Source organism: Bos taurus, chromosome 3 (genome assembly GCF_002263795.3).
Source record: "Bos taurus isolate L1 Dominette 01449 registration number 42190680 breed Hereford chromosome 3, ARS-UCD2.0, whole genome shotgun sequence".
NCBI lineage: Eukaryota > Metazoa > Chordata > Mammalia > Artiodactyla > Bovidae > Bos > Bos taurus.
The window spans coordinates 30,449,395-30,474,787 of record NC_037330.1 but is presented as its reverse complement, the minus strand read 5'-3'; the positions used below and the strand labels follow the sequence as shown (position 1 = coordinate 30,474,787).

Below are 25,393 nucleotides of genomic sequence, written 5' to 3'. Positions count from 1 at the left end.
CCCCCAAGTTACAAATATATTTTACTGTATCTTCTTCCGAAAGATTTATAATTTTAGTTTTCACATTTAGGCCTACGATGCATATCAAATTAATAATTTTTGTTTAACATGCAGTGAGGTTGAGGGGTAGTTGGTGTTCATTTTTTCTCCCACAGTTATCCAGTTGTTCCAGCACTGTTTATCGGGGAACTTTTTCTTCCTTCATTGAATTGCTTTGGTTGTTTTGTTAAAATTACTATAGGGTACGGTCTATTTTTGGACTCTCTGTTCTGTATTACTATTTGTTCATTCTATTGCCATGACTACCTTGTCTTTCAATATTATAGCTTTTTATTTAATAAGTCTTGAAATGAGGTAAAGTTTGCCCTAGAGCTTTGCCCTTCTTTTTCAATATTGTTTTAGTTATTCTGAGTCCTATCCACTTCCATGTATATTTTAAAATAAGTAGTTGATTTCAACCAAAAAAGCCCTCATGGAGTTTTTATTGGAATTGCCTTGAATCTATAAAAGATATGATGAGAATTATCATCTTAACAGTATTAAGTCTTCTAATACATGAACATAGTATATCTCTTCATCTGTTTAGGTCATTTTTAGTCTTTCAGCAAATGTCTTGTTTTTAAATAGAAAATTTGCACAATTTCATTAAAATTATTCTAGATATTTTTGGTTATTTTAAAATAGCATTGTTTTATTTTAATTTTTGAGTTGTTCATTGCTAGTAGAAATAAAATTTATCTTGCATATTAAATTTGTATCCTGTAACTTTCCCAAATTCACCTATATTTCATCATTAAGTTTGATGTCAGTTATAAGATTTCATATACAACCTTATTAGATAAATGAATTTCCTTTCAACTCTTAGTTTATTAAGAGTTTTAATCATGAACAGGTGTTAAATTTTATGAAATGCATTCTGGATGTTTACTGAGATAATTACATGCTTTTTCTCCTTGGTAAATCACCCTATTTTTTTTTTTTAATGTCTTTTATTATGGAAAGTTTCAAATGCATATGAAGCGAATAGAGTAAACTCCTAGGCCGCCATACCTAGCTTTCCTATCATGTGTACCTTCATTAACCTCCACACTTAAACACCCTTTCAGGTGCTTTCCCTTGAATTTCCTCCGTCTGTCACTTTCTGATTCTTTTCATTCCCCATTTTCTCCCTCTTTCACTCTCCCTCCCACCTTGTCTTTCTCCTTCTGCCTCTTTCCTTCCCTTTTTCCTCCCCTCCCATCTTTATCTTCCTCTTCTCCTCCCCTTCTCTCTTTCTCACATCCTCCTCATCTTCCTCTTCTTCTGGTAAAGTTGACAAACTCCTCATTGTTATTTAATTAAGATACATGAACTCACATAAAACTCTTTTCTTGTATTCCCTTTCATAGACTTCAAATCAGCAGTTTTCTGTATGCAACGTAATCTATTAGAATCCTACCAGAATTTTATCAAGCACTGAAATATTATACATTAGTCATGATTATCAATCCCATCAGTGTAGTCTAAAATACGTAAGTGCATTAACTGTAACTTAGTTAATTGCACAGCCTTCTTTCTTTCCTAAGACATGTTAGAGCCTTGTATCATTTTTCTATTTTGGTAAATAATCTGAAAATGAATTGCATATGGCTGTGCTTAAAAAGTTGTGATATATTGTGGAAAATAGGAGCTACACAGAACCAAAAGACGACCTTTAAGTGTTATGTTTTTTGACTTGGGGCCCATGCAAGTTAAGTGAAAAATTTGAAGTTTATATGGGGTTTTTTTGTTGTTTTTGTTGCAGGTTTTACTCTGAAGAGGATAGAATGAAAAACGAGATCAGAAATCAGCTTGTTATGAAGCACATGAGAAAAAAAGCAAAAATAAGGTAATTTGGATGTTGTATGAGAGAATATCTTCAGGCCTATGCTTATTTTTCAAAATTAAAAAAATTTTAATAGCAAAATATAGCTGGAAGAAACAGGATAATAAGGGATAATAAATTAATTCCCATCTTACTTTAAGAGGAATAACTTACTAATAGAAGTCATGTAGAATAGCCAACGAAATTAAATGTGTGAAATCAAATGAAGTGAAGCTTAATATTTTCATTATCTGGGTACTCTTAGTAGTGTTTATCTCATCAAAAGTGTTGATCTGAAGGTACTGTCACATATTAGTAAGAAATTGGAAAATCATCTTTTATCAGGTAGCTTCATTTTTTATATGAAAGATCTAAAAATAGTTCTAAACATATTTGTGCTATTCCAACCCTTAACATTGTATGGAAAAACTTAGAGCAGTTAAATTTTGTTTTTCTGGGAGAAGATTGCATTAGCTTATCACCAAATTCCTCCAAACATTTATTTGCAGGTGCTGGTAATACACACCATTTCAAACAATATTTCCACAACAATCATCGATCACATGAACATGTACTCCCATAGCCAGATTCCAGATCCAATAAAAGCATTTGCATTTATCCTTCTTTCTCCTCTACCCCCAAATGGGAAATAAACAACACTTCAAACTAGGGAGCTACGGGAGACAAGGTGGAGCTGGGCTGAGGGCAGGAGCTGCTGGGCACAGTGATCGCATTTCTTATCCTTCCCTCCCTTTCTCCCCTATCCATTTTAAATTGAGGTAATACAGGTAGAATTATACATATAGATCTTATGTGATCAGTTTAATGAGTGTTGACAATCTTATATTCCTTTCTAACCACCATATGAAGAAAAGGTGAGGAACATTCTGGCACCCCAGCAGGTTTCTTCATGCCCTTTCCAGTCTGTTCTCTCTTTCCAAGGAAACACATTGCTGATTTCTCTCTCCACAGACTTGCTGAGGCTGGTCCTGGGCCTCATATATATGGAGTCATACAGTAATGCACTATTTCATGCCTGACTTCTTTCAGCATGTTTCTAAGGTTTATCCACGCCGTTGCTGAGTTCAGTAGTATGTTACTTTTAGTTGCTGAGTAGTATTTCATTATATAAATACATTAATACCACATTTTTTGAATGTTTATTTTTTTTAACAGTTTTAGGTTTACAATAAAACTGAGAGGAAGGTAAATAGATTTTCCATATACACATGCATAGCCTTCCCCACTGTCAACATTACTCCCCAAAACACTATATTTTACCAAAAATGACCCTACCTTGATGTGTCATAATCTCCCAAAGTTGATAGTTTACCTAAGGGTTTATTCCTGGTGTTGTATGTTCTACAGTTTTCAACAAATATATTCATGTATCCACCTTTATATAATATCATACACAATATTTTCACTGCCCTAAAAATCCTTTGTCTTCTGTCTTTTCATTTCTCCAACACCCCCCAACCCTTTCATATCCCTGACAACCATTGGTCTTTTCACTGTCTTTTTAGTTTTCTTTTCCATGATGTCATATAGTTGGAATCATATAGTATGTAGCCTTATCAGATTGGCTTCTTTTAGTAATATGCATTTAAGATTATCCCATATCTTTTCCGGAGAAGGCAATGGCACCCCACTCCAGTACTCTTGCCTGGAAAATCCCATGGATGGAGGATCCTGGTGGGCTGCAGTCCATGGGGTCGCTAAGAGTCAGACACAACTGAGCGACTTCACTTTGACTTTTCACTTTGATGCATTGGAGAAGGAAATGGCAACCCACACCAGTGTTCTTGCCTGGAGAATCCCAGGGACAGTGGGGCTGCCGTCTATGGCCTGATAGTTCATTTCATATTAATGCTGAATATTATCTCATTTTCTGGGTTATGTTTATGTATCTGTTCATCTACTGTAGAGTACCTTGGTTGCTTCCAAGTTTTAGCAATTATGAATAAAGCCGCTCTGAACCTCTTTGGGCAGGTTTTTAAGTGGATATAAGTTTTCAACTCTTTTGGATAAATACCAAGGAGCACAATTGCTTGATTGTTTGCTAAGAGTATATTTAGTTTTGTAAGGAACCACCAAACTGTCTCATCTTCCAAAGTGGCTGTAGCATTTTGCATTCCCACCAGTGATGAATAACAGTTCCTGTTGCTCCACATTCTCCCCAGCATTTGGGGTTGTCATGTTCTAGATTTTGACCTAATTAGGTGTGTGGTAATACCTTACTACTGTTTTAATTTGCATTTCCCTGATGATGTATGATGTGGAACATCTTTTCATGTGCTTACTTGCCATTTGTATGTTGTCTTTGGCCCATTTTAAAATTCAGATTTTCTTATTATTCAGTTTTCAAAGTTCTTTGTATATCTTAGATAATAGTCCTCTGTTAGCTGTGTCTTTTGCAAATGTTTTCTCCCAGTCTGTGGCTTCTTTTCTGATTCTCTTTATAACTTTGTTTCACAAAGCCAAGTTTTTAATTTTCGTGAAATAAAGTTTATCAATTATTTCCTTCATGTTGTACACCACATTTTTAAAAAGTACTTGTTGATTTAATTATTTGGCTGCTCTGTGTCTTCACTGCTGCATGTGGCGCTTTCTAGTTGCAGTGAACGTGGGCACTCTAGGGGTGGTGCCCGGCTCCTCACTGCCCTGGCTTCTCTGTGGCAGAGCGCGAGCTCTAGGTGCGTGGGTTTTAGTAGTTGTGGTTTGAGGGCTCTAGACCACAGGCTCAGTAGTTGTGGTGCTTGGGTTTAGTTGCCCCAGGCATCCCAGAGCAGGGATTGAACCCATGTTCCGTGCATTTAGCAGATTCTTAACCACTGAACCTCCTGAGAAGTCCTGCACCACCACTTTTTAAACCCATCCTTCTGTGTGGTGGCTCAGAGGTTAAAGCGTCTGCCTGCAACGCAGGAGATCCAGGTTCGATCCCTGGGTTGGGAAGCTCCCCTGGAGAAGGAAATGGCAACCCATTCCAGTATTCTTGCCTGGAGAATCCCATGGAGCGAGGAGCCTAGTAGGCTGTAGTCCATGGGGTCGCAAAGAGTCGGACATGACTGAGCGACTTCACTTTCACTTTCTGTGTGTGTGCTTTTAGTTCATTTCTCATTTGAGACCTCTGTAACAAACACTGCTGTGACTGTGTAGTTCTCTTTGGTAGATATCTAGAAGTATAATTATTAAGTCATAGGGTAAAGGTATGTTTGAGTTCATTGGAACTACTAAGTCCTCCAAAGGGGTTGTACTGGTTTACCAGCAATGTATGATGGGTCAACTTGTTTCATATTCTTGCTAACATTTAACATTGCTAGAGTTTTTTTTTTTTTGACTGTGGCCATTCTGATGTGTAGGAAATGGTGCCTAATTGTGGCACCTAATTGTGGCATTTTAAATTATATTTTCTTGGTGACTCATGAGGTTTAGTACTTTTTTGTGTGCTTGACATCATATGTATTCTTCTTTTAAACTGAAATATACTTGATGTACTGTATTATATTAGTTTCAAGTATAGTGATTCAATATTTTTATAGGTTATACTCCATTTAAGGTTATTATAAAATATTGGCTATGTTCCCTCTGCTATACAGTATATCCTTGTAGATTATTTATTTTGTACATGGTAGCTGTACCTCTTAATTTCTTACTCCTATCACTCTCCTACCCTCTTCCCTCTCCCCAGTGGTAAGCAATAGTTTGATCTCTGTATCTGTGACTCTGTTTCTCCTCTGTTGTATTTATTCATTTGTTTTATTTTTTAGATTTCTCATGTAAATGATAACATCCAGTATTTGTCTTTGTCTACCTGACTTATTTCACTTAGTGTAATATCCTCTATATCCATCCATGTTGCCTCAAATGGCAAGATTTCATTTTTTTGTTTGGCTGAGTAATATTCTATTGTATGTATACACACACACACACACATATGTATATATGTTGTTGTTTAGTCACTAAGTCATGTCTGATTCTTTTGCCAACCCATAGACTAGCCCACCAGGCTCCTCTGTCTGTGGGATTTCTCAGGCAAGAATACTGAATTGGGTTGCCATTTCCTCCTTCAGAGGCTCTTTTGACCCAAGGATCAAACCCATGTCTCCTGCATTTGCAGGTGGATTCTTTACCACTGAGCCACTAGGGAAGCCCACTGTATGTATATATGTTCGCCATATCTTCTTGTTAATTCATCTGTTGATGGACACTTTAGTTGCTTCTATATCTTGGCTATTATAAATAGTGCTGCAGTGAATATCAGTGACTTCCCAGGTGTTTCAGTAAAGAAATGGTAAAGAATGGTAAAGAATCCATCTGCCAATGCAGGAGATCCAGGAGACTCAGGTTTGATCCTTGGGTCGGGAAGATTCCCTGGAGAAGGGCATGGAAACCCACTCCATTATTCTTGCCTGGGGAATCTCATGGGTGGAGGAGCCTGGTGGGCTATAGTCTATGGGGTCCCAAAGAGACAGACATGACCGAGTGAGCGCACATGCATGAATATCAGTGTGCTTGTGTCTTTCAAAGGAAATTACAAGTATTCATAAGTTTCCCTCTTAATAGTTCAACATACTCATCACTAACTGCATGCATATGTGCTCAATCGCTCAGTCATGTCCAACTCTTTGCAACCCCATAGACTGTAGCCCACCAGGCTTCTCTATCCATAGGATTTCACAGGCAAGAATACTGGAGTGCTTTGCCATTTTCTTCTCCAGGGGATCTTCCTGACCCAAGGATCGAATCTTTGTCTCCTACATTGGCAGATGGTTTCTTTACCACTAAGCCACCTGGGAATCCCATATCACTATATTTCAATATTTGTTGATAATATTTTTTCTTTTCAGGAAAATTTAAGTGAATATATTTTATAATTGTAATTGGTAATATAAACTTATTGTGGTCAGTGACTTTACCAGAGTGAACTTTTGATCATTATAAGATAAAATTTTGTAACTGGAATATTATACAATAATTTCTTCCTCCATTTTATTTTGTTTGGACAGTACTGAAATGATTGATCAAAATAAGTACTCACAGATATAGCAGATTTTTAAAATATCTCATGTAATTTTAGGAAATTAAATCCAAATTTTGTAATTTAGGTCACTCCTCAGTGACATTAATTCTAAAGCTGGAAGGAAATATATTAAACATTTTTCTTTTCAGGTTGGAATCAAATTGTATCTAATAAGAGTTCAGATTTTTTTTCATATATTTAATAGTTGGGCATAACTAATCTCAACTAATAAAAAATACTAGAAGTGTCTGTAAGTGTTCACTGATTATTATACAACTGATCATTGCAATGTGGTGAAAATTTGTTCCAAAAAAATGAACCTTATACATTTGTTGTTTTTTTTTGTGTGGATGTCCTGTGTTATCTGCTCATGTGTAATATCGTACAATCTGGATTTTTGAGAAGGAGCTACCATCTACCTAGTCAACCACATATTCAGTTCAGTTCAGTTCAGTTGCTCAGCCGTGTCCAACTCTTTGCGACCCCATGAATCGCAGCACTCCAGGCCTCCCTGTCCATCACCAACTCCGGAGTTCACTCATACTCACGTCCATCAAGTCAGTGATGCCATCCAGCCATGCAAAAAAGCAAAATGGCTGTCTGGGGAGGCCTTACAAATAGCTGTGAAAAGAAGAGAAGTGAAAAGAAAAGGAGAAAAGGAAAGATATAAGCATCTGAATGCAGAGTTCCAAAGAATAGCAAGAAGAGATAAGAAAGCCTTCCTCAGCGATCAATGCAAAGAAATAGAGGATAACAACAGAATGGGAAAGACTAGAGATCTCTTCAAGAAAGTTAGACATACCAAGGGAACATTTCATGCAAAGATGGGCTCCATAAAGGACAGAAATGGTATGGACCTAACAGAAGCAGAAGATATTAAGAAGAGTTGACAAGAATACACAGAAGAACTATACAAAAAAGATCTTCACGACCCAGATAATCACAATGGTGTGATCACTGACCTAGAGCCAGACATCCTGGAATGTGAAGTCAAGTGGGCCTTAGAAAGCATCACTACGAACAAAGCTAGTGGAGGTGATGGAATTCCAGTTGAGCTATTTCAAATCCTGAAAGATGATGCTGTGAAAGTGCTGCACTCAATATGCCAGCAAATTTGGAAAACTCAGCAGTGGCTACAGGACTGGAAAAGGTCAGTTTTCATTCCAATCCTAAAGAAAGGCAACCACATATTAAGAAGTTTATATTAAGTATACAGCAATGCATAAGAACTCTTCAGAAAGCTGAGTTTCTGCCAAGGGAGGACCCTAGAATGCCACACTTAAAAATCAAAGGAGGTCCCTGGCAGTCAGATTCAGCTGATATAACAGATTAGTCTTTTTCATCCCTGCCTGGGAACACTCTGCTCAGTACTATCTGCTGTGGTGCAGGAAGCTTTGTGCATAAAGAGGGCGCCACCAGCCTGAGGACTGTCAGAGGCAGGGGAGCTATTGCTACGGTAGCTGACTTTTTTTTTTTGCTTCAGGGCACTAGGCTAGTTGGAATGCCTTGGAGAGTCCAGCTGGAAAAAGTCACAAAACCTATGCAAGGCATCCCAAATAACCATTCTTAAATCAAGGTAGAGGGTTGCCTCTTGAAGAGGTTTAGGACCTTCAGTCCAGGAGTGATTGGCACTTCATTTGATTTTACATGGAGAGGAAGAAAAGAGTTTTTAGGATATTTGAAAACTGCCCCAATGACCTGGTTTCATTGGAATGGGCCCTTTCTCTTCTGAGGCAGTCACGCTGCAGTTGTGGTATGGCAAGAAGAAAAGTATTTTGGGAATAGGGAGTATGTTAGCTTGGAACATAAAACTCAAAAGACCTTGAACAAGTCATGTAACCTCAGTTTCCTCATCAGTAAATGGATTCTGTGGCAGGACTGCATAAAATAATCTATGTGGAAGTACCCAACACTAATTCTTAGCATATATTGCTAAATCTGAATAGTCTCCTAAGTAAAATAGATATTCCTTAACACACCAACAGATGCTCTGAGAGAAGGAGGAAAGAAAGGGGGGGACTTTTGGGGGACTTCCATGGTGGTCCAGTGGCTGAGACTCTGTGCTCCTAACACAGGGGGCCCAGGTTCCATCCCTGGTCAGGGAACTAGATCCCACATGCTGCAGTGAAGATCAAAGATCCCACATACCCCAACTAAGACCTGGCATGGCCAAAAATAAAATACTTTTTAAAAGGAAATTTTTAATCGAACTATTACAAAATAAATTAGGTGGTTCATGTAATTGTAGCTATTATCATTTCACCTTTTAGAATTGAAAGGGATATGAAATATCAGCTGAGATAATGCTGAGGTAAATACATGTAACTTTTGCGTCTTGTGTACTTCTGATGAGGGCTTCCCTTGTGGCTCAGCTGGTAAAGAATCTGCCTGCAATGAGGGAGATCGGGTTCGATCCCTGGCTTGGGAAGATCCCCTGGAGAAGGGAAAGGCTACCTACTCCAGTATTCTGGCCTGGAGAATTCCATGGACTATACAGTCCATGGGGTCACAAAGAGTCAGACACGACTAAGTGACACTTTCACTTTCACTTCTGGTGAGGCCAAGTCACAAGATGGCCTTAAACATATACAATAGACACCTTTTATTCTTGTCCGACTAACATCCATTCCTCCTTTTTATGTTTATAGCATCTGGTTTTCCTCTGTCATGCTCAGTTCATCAGTCTTGGGGGAGAAGAGTCCACCCCAGCTTCAGAAGTGGACTTGCCAACCAGGCTTTGCCAGTCAGAGCATTACATGTATGGCAGATCCCATTGATTGGTGAACCTAATTCCCATTCTCAATCCCCTTCTTCCCAGCCTAACTCAACTAGAGAGTCTGGAAGAGCAAAATACTTGGCTTCCACCTCCCTTGAAGGTAGGGGTAGCCTTGTGACCCACTTATGATCAGTGAGTCATAAGCAGAAGTCTGCCAGGTGGTTTTGGGATAACTTTTGCTTTCTCCAAAGAGGGACATTTTCTTCCCATAGCATCCTTTTTCCTGCCTAGAACCTGGATGTGGTTTTTTGGAACTGCAGCAGCCGTCTTGTGGGTAAAAAAAAAAAAGAACTAAAAAAAATGTTAATCCATTGAGTCATCAGCAGTGGCTATCTACTCCACACATCTTTTAATATAAGGAAGGTGAACTTCATTTTGTTTTATCAAGTTTGCTGTTGTCTGCAGTTGAAGGCATCTCTAATTGATAGAATCTCTCCTTGGCTGTACTGATTGATTCAAGGATGGCCGTGTGACTCAAGTTAGAGCAATCAGAGCCAGTGAGACTCAGTTTTAGGACTCTCACTGAACTGTAAGAATAGAAGTTCTCTATCTGTAGTGTTAAAACTCTTTTTAACACTTTGTGACCCCATGGACTATAGCCTGTCAGGCTCCTCTGTCCATGGAATTCTCCAGGCAAGAACACTGGAGTGGGTTGCCATTCCCTTCTCCAGGGGATCTTCCTGACCCAAGAATTAACCCCAGATCTTCTGCATTGCAGACAGGTTCTTTACCATCTGAGCCACCAGGGAACCTGAAAGTAAAAAAAAAAAAGATATTAGCCTAGAATGTCTGGCAGCCAACTTGCCCCAACATGTAATCAGCAGGATGAGAATGAAGCCAGTAAAGAGGAAAATGCAGATGAGATAGTGAATTATGATGATATCTTTTGAATCCCTGATTCAGATTTGCCTAAACTGAGACTGCCTCTGGACTTTTTAAATACAGGATGCAATAAATCCCTCTTGGCTCAAACTTGTCTGAGATATGAGTTTTCTGTCACGTATGATAACCTGACTAATACTTCACAATGTATTACCTGTGCTGCTGCTAGTCCATATTTTCTCCTGCCTTCACTGCCGCAGGTAACTAAGAGCAGGGCTTAATATTGATCCCTTTTTAGTGAGTTCCTTCCTCCTTCAGTTTCTCTGCTGATGCTTTTGTGGGTCCACCCCTCCTGTCCATGTATAGGGACAGGCCTCTCTTCTTGGTGAGAAGAGAGGAAAGATCCACACATTTTAGCTGAGACTTTCCAGCACAGGGAAGAACCGTGTACATGTTTCTTCTCCAAAATTCATGAAAAGGTTGTTCAGAGAGGAAAGGGAGACTAAAAGACATTGCTGGGAGGAAGGATAATTTGGTTTATTACAATTCAATTGTTTCAACTCCCCCCTCTGCTTACTATCATGATCATACAGTAAATACAGAAAGAGGGAATTCCCTGGCAGCCCAGTGGTTAGGATTCTGTGCTTCCACTGCCCAAAGTAGAGATCAGTGTGTTTCTGTAGTCTTCAAAATTATATCTGCTGGCAAGCATTCTTTGATAATCAAAACAAAATGATGGTTGAGTCAATTTGATAGCAACAAACCAGGTGTTCAGGGCCAAGGGATAGAATAGTCTGGTCCATTGTCAGGAGAGTCCTCACCACTGGACTACCAGGGAGCTGCTGCTGAGTGCTGTGTGTGAATGTGCCGCCTTCAGGCTCTCACGCCCACAGCTCCAACAAAACTGCCTGTGCTGATACAAATACACTGCCAAATTCAGTGGTCAGTTCTTGGTCTTTTTACCTCACCTGACTGACGGTATGTTACGCAGTTGTTTGGAGTTCAGGTAGTGAGGCTGTCAGGACGGTGGGCTCTCAAGCCAGCAAAGGTTCAAAATTAGAGCTCCAACCACCACAAGCTCTGTAACCTGGATCAGTCAGTCAGTCACTTCAGTCACTCAGTAGTGTCCAACTCTTTTCGACCCCATGAATCGCAGCACGCCAGGCCTGCCTGTCCATCACCAACTCCCGGAGTTCACCCAAACTCATGTCCATCGAGTTGGTGATGCCATCCAGCCATCTCATCCTCTGTCATCCACTTCTCCTCCTGCCCCCAATCCCTCCCTGTTTTCCAATGAGTCAGCTCTTCGCATGAGGTGGCCAAAGTATTGGAGTTTCAGCTTCAGCATCAGTCCTTCCAATGAACACCCAGGACTGATCTCCTTTAGGATGGACTGGTTGGATCTCCTTGCAGTCCAAGGGACTCTCAAGAGTCTTCTCCAACACCACAATTCAAAAGCATCAATTCTTCGGTGCTCAGCTTTCTTCACAGTCCAACATTCACATCCACACATGACCACTGGAAAAACCATAGCCTTAACCAGACTGACCTTTGTTGGCAATGTAATGTCTCTGCTTTTGAATATGCTATCTAGGTTGGTCATAACTTTCCTTCCAAGCAGTAAGCGTCTTTTAATTTCATGGCTGCAGTCACCATCTACAGTGATTTTGGAGCCCAAAAAAATAAAGTCAGCCACTGTTTGCACTGTTTCCTCACCTATTTGCCATGAAGTGATGGGACCAGATGCCATGATCTTCGTTTTCGGAATGTTGAGCTTTAAGCCAACTTTTTCACTCTCCTCTTTCACTTTCATCAAGAGGCTTTTTAGTTCCTCTTCACTTTCTGCCATAAGAGTGGTGTCATTTGCATACCTGAGGTTATTGATATTTCTCTCGGCAATCTTGATTCCAGCTTGTGCTTCTTCCAGCCCAGCGTTTCTCATGATGTACTCTGCATAGAAGTTAAATAAGCAGGGTGACAATATACAGCCTTGATGTACTTCTTTCCCATCTGTTGAACCAGTCTGTTGTTCCATGTCCAGTTCTAACTGTTGCTTCCTGACCTGCATATAGGTTTCTCAAGAAGCAGGTCAGGTGGTCTGGTATTCCCATCTCTTCAGAATTTTCCACAGTTTATTGTGATCCACACAGTCAAAGGCTTTGGCGTGGTCAATAAAGCAGAAACAGATGTTTTTCTGGAACTCTCTTGCTTTTTCGATGATCCAGCGGGTGTTGGCAATTTGATCTCTGGTTCCTCTGCCTTTTCTAAAACCAGCTTGAACATCAGGAAGTTCACAGTTCATGTATTGCTGACGCCTGGCTTGGAGAATTTTGAGCCTTACCTTACTAGCATGTGAGATGAGTGCAGTTGTGCGGTAGTTTGAGCATTCTTTGGCATTGCCTTTCTTTGGGATTGCAATGAAACCTGACCTTTTCCAGTCCTGTGGCCACTGCTGAGTTTTCCAAATTTGCTGGCATATAGAGTGCAGCACTTTCACAGCATTGTCTTTTAGGATTTGAAATAGCTCAACTGGGATTCCATCACCTCCACTAGCTTTGTTTGTAGTGATGCTTTCTAAGACCCACTTGACTTCACATTCCAGGATGTCTGGCTCTAGGTCAGTGATCACACCATCGTGATTATCTGGGTCATGAAGATCTTTTTTATACAGTTCTTCTGTGTATTCTTGCCAACTCTTCTTAATATCTTCTGCTTCTGTTAGGTCCATACCATTTCTGTCCTTTATGGAACCCATCTTTGCATGAAATGTTCCCTTGGTATCTCTAATTTTCTTGAAGAGATCTCTAGTCTTTCCCATTCTGTTGTTATCCTCTATTTCTTTGCATTGATCACCGAGGAAGGCTTTCTTATCTCTCCTTGCTATTCTTTGGAACTCTGCATTCAGATGCTTATATCTTTCCTTTTCTCCTTTGCTTTTCGCTTCTTTTCTTTTCACAGCTATTTGTAAGGCCTCCCAGACAGCCATTTTTCTTTTTTGCATTTCTTTTTCTTGGGGATGGTCTTGATCCCTGTCTCCTGTACAATGTCATGAACCTCCATCCATAGTTCATCAGTCACTCTGTCTATCAGATCTAGTCCCTTAAATCTATTTCTCACTTCCACTGTATAATCATAAGGGATTTGATTTAGGTCATACCTGAATGGTCTAGTGGTTTTCCCTACTTTCTTCAATTTAAATTTGAATTTGGCAATAAGGAGTTCATGATATGAGCCACAGTCAGCTCCCGGTCTTGTTTTTGCTGACTGCATACAGCTTCTCCATCTTTGGCTGCAAAGAATATAAGCAATCTGATTTTGGTGTTGACCATCTGGTGATGTCCATGTGTAGAGTCTTCTCTTGTGTTGTTGGAAGATGGTGTTTGCTATGACCAGTGCGTTCTCTTGGCAAAACTCTATTAGCCTTTGCTGTGCTTCATTCCGTATTCCAAGGCCAAATTTGCCTGTTACTCCAGGTTTTTCTTGACTTCCTACTTTTGCATTCCAGTCCCCTATAATGAAAAGGACATCTTTTTTGGGTGTTAGTTCTAAAAGGTCTTGTAAGTCATCATAGAACCGTTCAACTTCAGCTTCTTCAGCGTTACTGGTCAGGGCATAGACTTGGATTACTGTGATATTGAATGGATTGCCTTGGAAACGAACAGAGATCATTCTGTCATTTTTGAGATTGCATCCAAGTACTGCATTTTGGATTCTTTTGTTGACCATGATGGCTACTCCATTTCTCCTAAGGGATTCCTGCCCACAGTAGTAGATATAATGGTCATCTGAGTTAAATTCACCAATTCCAGTCCATTTTAGGTCACTGATTCCTAGAATGTCAATGTTCACTCTTGCCATTTCCTGTTTGACCACTTCCAATTTGCCTTGATTCATGGACCTGACATTCCAGGTTCCTATGCAATATTGCTCTTTACAGCATCAGACCTTGCTTCCTTCACCAGTCACATCCACAACTGGGTATTGTTTTTGCTTTGGTTCCATCCCTTCATTCTTTCTGGAGTTATTTCTCCACTGATCTCCAGTAGCATATTGGGCACCTACCGACCTGGGGAGTTCCTCTTTCAGTATCCTATCATTTTGCCTTTTCGTACTATTCATGGGGTTCTCAAGGCAAGAATACTGAAGTGGTTTGCCATTCCCTTCTCCAGTGGACCACATTCTGTCAGACCTCTCCACCGTGACCCGCCCATCTTGGGTGGCCCCATGGACATGGCTTAGTTTCCTTTAGTTAGACAAGGCTGTGGTCCTAATGTGATTAGATTGACTAGTTTTCTGTGAGTATGGTTTCAGTGTGTCTGCTCTCTGATGCCCTCTCGCAACACCTACTGTCTTACTTGGGTTTCTCTTACCTTGGATGTGGGGTATCTCCTCACGGCCACCCGTCCTGACCTTGAACGTGGAGTAGGTCCTCTAGGCCCTTCTGTATCCATGCAGCCGCCACTCCTTGGACATGGGGTTGCTTCTCTGGGTAGGGACCTTTAAACTCTGTGCCTCAAAACGTGGGGGTGATAATAATATCATCTAATTCATAACGTTGTTGGTACAATTAAATTGTACCAAGAACAGTAGTGGAAGTAATAGTAGTAGTATACTGCTTGACTTGGCTTCCAGAATCTCATATTCACTCTTTTTTTTCTGACTTCACTAGCTACTTCTCCTAAACTTTTCCTGCATCCTTCTTATTCCCCTGATCTCTCAGGGTGTCTCGGAGCTCTGTCATTGTACCTCTTTAACTGCATCACTCTCTTGGTGAGCTGATCCAGCCTTATGATTTTAAATACTATCCATGGTGGACACTCTGATGGGCCATCAGATGCACCTTCAAGGAAGGACTTGTGCCCCAGCTGCTAAGGCTGTTGTCAGTGGACAGGCTTCATCTGTCAGCCCTCTCAGGGATTACCTCAGTTGACAGAACCTCCTCGCCTGAGGTCATGTTCTTCTGGAGATGGTCAACATTTGATAACTGGTTGAGGCAAGAGTATCAAGGGCTTACTATCTCAGCCTCACATAGGACAACTCTGACAGCCCATTTCAGCTCCAGAGCTGCTCATGTAGTCATCTCGGGTTGTCAGGCCTGCATCATAGCTCACCTCCCTCCTGCCTTCCAGAGATGTTGATTCCAATGACATTCTCTATTCAACATTCTAAACACAGAAGTCTGCCTTAGAATCTGCTTCCCCCAAAATCCAATGGGATGCTATTTATATGTTGCTCCTGCTACTGCTAAGTCGCTTCAGTCGTGTCCGACTCTGTGCGACCCCATAGATGGCAGCCCACCAGGCTCCCCTGTCCCTGGCATTCTCCAGGCAAGAACATTGGAGTGGGTTGCCATTTCCTTCTCCAATGCAGGAAAGTGAAAAGTGAAAGTGAAGTTGCTCAGTCGTGTCCGACTCTTAGCGACCCCATGGACTGTGGCCCACCAGGCTCCTCCGTCCATGGGATTTTCCAGGCAAGAGTGCTGGAGTGGGGTGCCATTGCCTTCTCCGATTTATATGTTGATGACTCTCAAATTTGTATGTTGTTGACTCTCAAATTTTACATCAACAGTCTAATCTTCTCTGAACTCCAAATGATATCGTTAACTGCCTCCTTGGAAATTTAACAGACGTCTCAAATTTAACATACCTAAAATTGGGCTCTTTTTTTAAACTAATTTTTTGTTGAAGTCAAGGCTATGGTTTTTCCTGTGGTCACGTATGGATGTGAGAATTGGACTGTGAAGAAGGCTGAGCGCCAAAGAATTGATGCTTTTGAACTGTGGTGTTGGAGAAGACTCTTGAGAGTCCCTTGGACTGCAAGGAGATACAACCAGTCCATTCTGAAGGACATCAGCCCTGGGATTTCTTTGGAAGGACTGATGCTAAAGCTGAAACTCCAGTACTTTGGCCACCTCATGCAAAGAGTTGACTCATTGGAAAAGACTCTGATGCTGGGAGGGATTGGGGGCATTAGAAGGGGACAACAGAGGATGAGATGGCTGGATGGCATCACTGACTCGATGGACGTGAGTCTGAGTGAACTCCTGGAGTTGGTGATGGACAGGGAGGCCTGGCGTGCTGCGATTCATGGGGCCACAAAGAGTCGGACACAACTGAGCGACTGATCTGATGTGATCTGATCTGATAGTTGGTTCACAATGTTTCAGATGTACAGCAAAGTGATTTAATTATGTATATGTAGATATAGATATATGGAGAAGGCAATGGCACCCCACTCCAGTACTCTTGCCTGAAAAATCCCATGGACGGAGGAGCCTGGTAGGCTGCAGTCCATGGGGTCGCTAAGAGTCGGACACGACTGAGCAACTTCACTTCTACTTTTCACTTTCCTGCATTGGAGAAGGATACGGCAACCCACTCCAGTGTTCTTGCCTGGAGAATCCCAGGGACAGGGGAGCCTGGTGGGCTGCTGTTTATGGGGTCGCACAGAGTCGGCACGACTGAAGTGACTTAGCAGCAGATATAGATATAAGAATATATATTCCTTTTCAGATTCTTTTCCATTATAGGTTATTTCCATTATAGGATATCAAATGTATTTCCATCACTGCAGGCGGTGATTGCAGCCATGAAATTAAAAGACGCTTACTCCTTGGAAGGAAAGTTATGACCAACCTAGATAGCATATTAAAAAGCAGAGACATTACTTTGCCAACAAAGGTCCATCTAGTCAAGGCTATGGTTTTTCCAGTGGTCATGTGTGGATGTGAATGTTGGACTTCGAAGAAAGCTGAGCACCAAAGAACTGATGCTTTTGAATTGCGGTGTTGGAGAAGACTCTTGAGAGTCCCTTGGACTGCAAGGAGATCCAACCAGTCCATCCTAAAGGAGATCGGACCTGGGTGTTCATTGGAAGGACTGATGCTAAAGCTGAAACTCCAATACTTTGGCCACCTCATGTGAAGAGTTGACTCATTGGAGAAGACCCTGATGCTGGGAGGAATTGGGGGCAAGAGGAGAAGGGGACGACAGAGGATGAGATGGCTGAATGGCATCACTGACTCGATGAGTTTGGGTAAACTCCGGGAGTTGATGGTGGACAGGGAGGCCTGGCGTGCTTCGATTCATGGAGTCACAAAGAGTCGGACACGGCTGAGTGACTGAACTGAACTGAACTGAATAGGTCCTTGTTTTTTATTTATATACAGTGTATATATGTTTATCCCAAATTCCTAATTTATGCCTCCCCCCCTTCCCCTTTGGTAACCATAAGTTTGTTTTCTGTGTCTGTGAGTCTATTTCTGTTCTGTAATGAATTCCTTTGTATCATTATTTTTTTTTTTAGATTCAGAAGTGATACATATTTGTTATTCTCTGTCTGACTTCAGTTAGTAGGATAATCTCTAGGTCCATCCATGGTGCTGCCAATGGCATTGTCTTATTCTGTTTTCTGGCTGAGTAATATTTCATTGTGTGTGTGTGTGTGTACCGCATCTTCTTATCCATTTGTCTGTTGATAGACATTTAGGTTGTTTCCATGTCTTGGCTATTATAGATAGTGCTGCTGTGAACATTTGTACATGTACCTTTTCGAATTTAGAGTTTTCATCTTTTCTGGATATATGCCCAGCAGTGGGATTGTTGGATCATATGATAACTCTGGGTTGAGTTTTCCTAAGCAGTCTCTGTGCTGTTCTACACAGTGAGTGTACCAACTGACATTCCCACCAACAGGGTAGGTGGGTTCCTTTTTCTCCACACCCTCTCCAGCATTTATTATTTGTAGACTTTTTGATGATGGCCATTCTGACTGGTGTGAGGTTTTGATTTGCATTTCTGTGATAATTAGCAATGTTGAACATCTTCTCATGTGCCTGTTGGACATCTGTGTGTCTTCTTTGGAGAAGTGTCTGTTTAGGTCTTTTGCTCATTGTTTGGATTTAAGTTGTAAAACTGCTCTTAACGTTCTCATTTCCAAAACTTTTCTTCTTCTCCTCCCAGTAAATGACAATTCTTTCAGTTGTTCAGACCAAAAACTGGTAACAGTACTTGATTTCCTCTGCTTACTTCATACAGGTGTACCCTAATTCCTGCTATCAGTAAATCCTATCTGCTCTACTATCAAAATGTATTATAAACCACTTATCATTTCCATTGCTAACAGCTTAACCTACACCACAATTATCTCTGCTTTGGACTAATTTTATACTCTTCTAACTGAACTCCCTTCTTGTCTTTTCCTCTTCTACATTCTATTCAATTTATCTTTTAATGTGTGTGGGTCAAAATACAGATTTTGTTGTTGATGAGTAGTTGATTTACAATATTGTATTAGTTTCAGGTGTACAGTATAATCATTCAATATTTTTGCAGATTATGTTCCATTATGGTGTTATTGTTTAGTTGCTAAGTTGTATCCAACTCTTTGTGGCCCCATGGACTGTAGCCCTGCAAGCTCATCTGCCCATGAAATTTTCCAAACAAGGGTACTGGAGTAGGTTGCCATTTCCTCCTCCAGGGGATCTTCTCTACCCAGGAATCGAACTTGCATCCCCTGCATTGGCAGGCAGATTCTTTATGGGTGAGCCACCAGGGAAGCACTATATTCCCTTGTAGGTTATTGCAAGGTAATGGGTATAATTCCCTGTGCTATACAATAAATCCTTGTTGCTTATTTATTTTATATATAGTAATTTGTATTTGTTAACCCCATGCCCTAATTTGCCCCTCCCCACTTCCCTCTCCCCTTTGGTAAGCACAAGTTTGTTTTCTATATCTGTAAGTCTGTTTTTCTATGTCTGTGTTTCTGATTTGTATATAAATTTAATTTGTATTTTTAGATTCCATATATAAGTGATATCACATACATTTGTTTTTTTATCTGACGTATTTCACTAAGCATAATATTCTCTAAGTCCGTCCATGTTGTGCAAATGGCAGTATTCATTATTTTTATGGCTGAGTAATATTCCACTGTGGATTTATATAATAATATTATATATACATATGTATATGTATATACACACCTGCTACTGCTAAGTCGCTTCAGTCGTGTCCGACTCTGTGCAACCCCATAGACAGCAGCCCACCAGACTCCCCGTCCCTGGGATGCTCCAGGCAAGAACACTGGAGTGGGTTGCCATTTACTTCTCCAGTGCAGGAAAGTGAAAAGTGAAAGTGAAGTCGCTCAGTCGTGTCCGACCCTCAGCGACCCCATGGACTGCAGCCTTCCAGGCTCTTCTGTCCATGGGATTTTCCAGGCAACAGTACTGGAGTGGAGCATCTTCTTAATTCAGTTATTTGTGATGAGCACTTGGTTTGCTTCTGTGTCTTGGCCGTTGTAAATAGCAGTGCTAAACATTGGAGTGTGTATCTTTTCAGTTTACTGTTTTTATTTTTTCCAGATTATATACCATAGATTGAAATTGCTGGATCATTTGGTAGTTCTGTTTTTAGCTTTTTTAAAAAAATCTTTTGGCCATGCATGTGGTGTGCGTGTTGGATCTTAGGTCCCCAACCAGGGATCAAACCCTTGGCCCCTACAGTAGAAGCATGGAGTCTTAACCACTGGACTGTCAGGGAAGTCCCTATTTTTAGCTTTTTGAGGAACCACCATACTGTTTTCTGTAGTGGCTTTGCCAATTTATGTTCCCACCAACAGTGTACAGGGATTCCCTTTCCTCCAAATCCTCTTCAACATTTGTTATTTGTAGAGTTTTTCATGGCAGTCATCCTGACAGGTGTGAGGTGATACCTCACTGTGGTTTTGAGTTGCATTTCTCTAATAATTAGCCATATCAAGTATATTTTAATATGCCTATTAGCCAGAATCTCTGTGTCTTCTTTGGAAAAATGTCTGTTCGGGTTTTCTGCCCAGTTTTTGATTGTATTATTTATTTCTTTGATATTGAGTTGTGTGTGCTTTTGTATAGTTTGGATATTAACCTCTTGTTGGCTGCATCATTTGCAAATATTTTCTCCTACTCAGTAGGTTGTCTTTTTATATTATTGATGGTTTTTTGCTGAGCAAAAACTTTTAAGTTTAATTGGGACCCATTTGTTTTTTGTTTTTGTTTTTTTTTTGCTTTTATTTCTTTTGCTTGGGAGACTAATCTGAGAAAATATTGCTATGGTTTATGTCAAAGAGTGTTATGCCTGTGTTCTCCTCTAGGAGTTTTATGGCCTTGTGTCTTACATGTAGATCTTTAAACCATTTTGAGTTTATTTTTTATGTGGTATGAGGGAATGTTCTAATTTCAGGGTTTCACTTGTAGCTGTCCAGTTTTCCCAGCACCACGGCTGAGCTGACTGTCTTTTCTCCACTTTGTGTTCTTGCCTCCTTTCGTCATAGACTATTTGACTCTAGATGCGGGAGCTTATTTTTGGGCTCTTTTCTGTTCCATTGATCTGTGTGTCCGTTTTTGTGCTAATACCATGCTGTTTTGCTACATTCTATTTTAGATCGAGTAACTAGAATGATAGTACTAGGTATAAATCACATCATGTCACTCTCCACCTCAACACCCTCCAGTGTGAAAAGAAAAATAAAATTGGTAAATATCTATCCAGACTTAATAGATAAATAAAATGTAGTGTGTGTGTACACACACACAGTGGAATATTATTCAGCCTTATAAAAGAATGAAATTCTGATACATGCCACATTTTGGCCAAACTTTAAAAACATTTTGCTAAGTGAAGTAAGTCAGTCACAAAAGCACAAATGATGTGTGATTATACCTATCTGAGTGGTATCTAGAATAGTAAAATTTTGTTTAGTTGCTAAGTTGTGTCCAGCTCTTTTATGACCACATGGACTGGGGGCCACCTGGCTTCTCTGTCCATGGGATTTATCAGGCAAGAATACTGGAGTACATTGCCATGTTCATCTCCAGGGGATCTTCCTGAGCCAGGGATTGAACCCGCATCTCCCGCTTGGCAGGTGGATTCTTCACTGTGGACTCACCAGGGAAGCCTATTTAGAAGGGAAGTCACACTTAGAAAGACATGAAGTATAATGTGGTTGCCAGGGCCTGGGGGTAGAAGGGAGTAGGAAGCTGTTGTTTAATAGGTATAGAGCTTCAGTCTTGCAAGATAGACAGTCTGGGAGATTGGTTTCCCAATGTGAATATACTTAACACTATTGAACTGTCCACTTAAAAATAATTCAATTCAATTCAGTTCAGTTCAGTTGCTCAGTCATGTCCAACTCGTGACCCCAAGAACCGCAGCATGCCAGGCCTCCCTGTCTATCACCAACTCCCGGAGTTTACCCAAACTCGTGTCCATTGAGTCGGTGATGCCATCCAACCATCTCATCCTCTGTCGTCCCCTTTTCCTCCTGCCTTCAATCTTTCCCAGCATCAGGGTCTTTTCAAATCAGTCAGCTCTTTGCATCAGGTGGCCAAAGTATTGGAGTTTCAGCTTCAGCATCAGTCTTTCCAATGGACACCCAGGACTAATCTTTAGGATGGACTGGTTGGATCTTCTTGCAGTCCAAGGGACTCTCAAGAGTCTTCTCCAACACCACAGTTCAAAAGCATCAATTCTTCGGCACTCAGCTTTCTTTATATTCCAACTCCCACATCCATACATGACTACTTTGGCAAAGTAATGTCTCTGCTTTTGAATATGCTATCTAGGTTGGTCATAACTTTCCTCCCAAGGAGTAAGCGTCTTTTAATTTCATGGCTGCAGTCACCATCTGCAGTGATTTTGGAGCCCCAAAAAATAAAGTCAGTCACTATTTCAACTGTTTCCCCATCTATTTCCCATGAAATGATGGGACAAGATGCCATGATCTTCGTTTTCTGAATGTTGAGCTTTAAGCCAACTTTTTCACTCTCCTCTTTCACTTTCATCAAGAGGCTCTTTAGTTCTTCACTTTCTGCCACAAGGGTGGTGTCATCTTCATATCTGAGGTTATTGATATTTCTCCCAGCAATCTTGATTCCAGCTTGTGGTTCATCCAGTTCAGCATTTCTCATGATGTACTCTGCATAGAAGTTAAATAAGCAGGGTGACAGTATACAGCCTTGATGTACTCCTGTCCTGATTTGGAACCAGTCTGTTGTTCCATGTCCAGTTCTAACTGTTTCTTCCTGACCCGCAAGAGGCAGGTCATTAAGATGATAAATTTAATGTTATGTGCATTTTACCACAGTTAGAAAAATATTTTAATTAAAAAAAGAGAAGAAGTAGTGGAGCTAGGATTCAAATCCAGGTCACCTGATGACAGTGCATGCTCCTAACACTAGGCTACATTTGTCCTGCAGGTAATAAGACCCAGGAGACTTAGACAGCTGTTTATCTGGCAGCCCATCTTGCCAGAGCATGTCCCTTTGATTCCACTTATATGCGGAATAGGCAAATTCATAGACAAAAAGAATAGAGGTTACCAAGGGCTGGAAGGAGGAAGGAATCGGGCGTTATTGTTTAATGGGTACAGATTTTCTATTAGAATAATTAAAATGTAGCCCTCATGCCATAGATCATTCTTTTCTCTTGTGACATGACATCTAATAACTGAATAGTGCAAATGGTATTGCCAGAATAAACATTTTTCTGATTGCTACTTCTTGAAATTCATGCTGCTGCTGCTGCTGCTAAGTCACTTCAGTCGTGTCCGACTCTGTGCGACCCCATAGACAGCAGCCCACCAGGCTTCCCCATCCCTGGGATTCTCTAGGCAAGAACACTGGAGTGGGTTGCCATTTCCTTCTCCAAATTCATGAGGGTTCTTCAATTCATAATGAGGTTATAGTTCATTTGGACCCAAACTTACCTATATTGTTCTGTTCTAATAAAGCCCAATCTGAAGATCTCTGCAGAGGTCTTTCAGGGGTTTACTTAAGCACCCACCTACTTTTCATAAATATGTGTAATTTAGTTGGTAACTTGTGTCTGACTCTTTGTGACCCCATCCTTTTGTCCATGGGGTTTCCCAGGCAAATACTGGAGTGGGTTGCCGTTTCCTTCTCCAGGGGATCTTCCCCACCCAGGGATCAAACCCTGTTTCTTGTATTGTAGGTGGATTCTTTACTACTGAGCCACCAGGGAAGCCCCTCATGGATTCTTACTAGGATTACTAGGACTTTAAAAGCCTTAGATTACCTTGTTATTTTATGTCCATCGAATACATAGTTAACATTTTGTTGCATTCTAAAGATGAAGTGAGCTCTAGGACTGGTATCAGTCCATTTAATTTTTTAGCTAAAATATCCAAAGTTTTCAAAGAAAGGTTACAATTCTGTCAAGCCAAAGCTCATTTCCTAGGGCGTGATTTAGACCAAAAAGGCAAAGCCCTCACTTGCAGGCTTGAAAGGCTTTATGGAAGCCTTTCATTTTTCCAGGCTTATTTTCAAGCCAGAGGATTCTTGGCTAGGACTCCTAATTATTGCCAGCAATGGGTCCCCAACTTTTCTGAGGTTGCCATTTAACAAAGTTCTCAGTAACTCACCCTCTTCTTTGAAAACCTAAACATGACCAGGCATTGTGTGATACAGATTTTGTTATCCAATCATCTCCTTCAATCTGGAACTAACTAATATTATAGATCTTTTTTTGTTTGTTTGTTTGTGTATGTGTGACCTGGACCTAGGCAGGCCCTTGGTGTTCTGACTCAGTTTCATAGGAATCTGACTCAATTCTGACTCAAAGCATGGAGACTAGTTGCTTAACACAGCTCTCTCTAATAATAGGTTTATAATAACTTTTTTTATGTTGATTTTTTAAACTGAGTACCTTTCAAACCCCAGTGGATTGCAAAATGCCCCTTCTTGTCCTCCTCTTCACCCTGGTCTGGGCTACCATCCACTGGGGGCCTATCTTAGTCCTTTCAAGCTGCTGTAACAAAATCCCACCGACAAGATAAAGTTTTTATAAACAACAGAAATTTATTTCTCACAGTTCTGGAGGTGTGATGTAGAAGATCGGGGTGCTAGCACGGTCCGGTGAGGGCTCTTGTCCAGGCTGTAGGTGTCTCATTGTGTCCTCATGTGGCTAGGGTTCTCTCTGGAGCCTCTTTTATAAGTTACTAGTCCCATTTATGAGGGTCCCCCCATAACTGAAGCACCTCTCAAAGCCATTACCTATTAATACTACCACCTTTGGTGTTAAAATTTCAACACATGAATTTGTGGGGTTCACAGAATCCCAGGGACCGGGGAGCCTGGTGGGCTGCCGTCTATGGGGTCGCACAGAGTCGGACACGACTGAAGCGACTTAGCAGCAGCGGTAGCAGCAGACATTCAGACCACAGCAGAGTCTGTCCTCAGTGGCTGTGAGCTAATTCTCCGTTAAATCAATCATCCAGTCTCTTTCTAATTCCCTGCCCGTCTTCAAGATGATGCCGCAGAAAGACAAGAAGCCTGAGAAGTCAGCCTGGAGGTTTAATTTGGACCAGGCTCATCCAATAGAAGATGGATTTTTGATTCTGGAAATTTTGAACATTTTTTTGTTAGAGAAAGTTAAAGTCAATGGAAAAGCTAGAAATCTTGGGAATGTCGTTCATATTGAATGCTTCAAGAATAAAATGATTTTTCCTGAGAAACAGTTCTCCAAAAGCTATTTGAAGTATCTTACCAAGAAATATCTTAAGAACAATCTTCATGGTTGACTTTATGTGGTTGTATCTGACAATGAGACTTATGAACTTTATTACTTCAAGATTAGTCAAGATGAGGGTGGATTTGAATCTGAGGATTAGGTAAAACTGCCCCTTACAGGGCTTTGTTTAGTAATAAAACAAATGAGGCATACAAGAGGAAGAAACATCTAGAAACAGACTTTTAGTTTATTAGTGAATAAAAAACATTGTACTCTATTTTTAAAAAATGAGTCACCCAGGAACGCATACCTGGACTGATTTACCTGTGCTTCCTTCCACCCCATAGATTTATTGTTTCACCTAACAATACTTTGGAAAATCACCAAGAGGTTTGCAAACCATACAGGCTAGACCCCATGCA

The 25,393-nt window shown here is 40.7% G+C and overlaps 1 long non-coding RNA gene and 1 pseudogene across 1 annotated transcript in view; both read left to right on the top strand.

The window, feature by feature from the left end:
- LOC132344860 (uncharacterized) overlaps positions 1-25,393 on the top strand; it is a 71,782-nt gene that overhangs the window by 17,707 nt on the left and 28,682 nt on the right. The window contains exon 2 of the long non-coding RNA XR_009493892.1: positions 1,784-1,867. This is a non-coding gene — a long non-coding RNA (uncharacterized lncRNA). The remainder of the gene's footprint in view (positions 1-1,783; positions 1,868-25,393) is intronic.
- On the top strand, positions 24,609-25,343 carry LOC112445871 (large ribosomal subunit protein eL22-like 1; annotated as a pseudogene).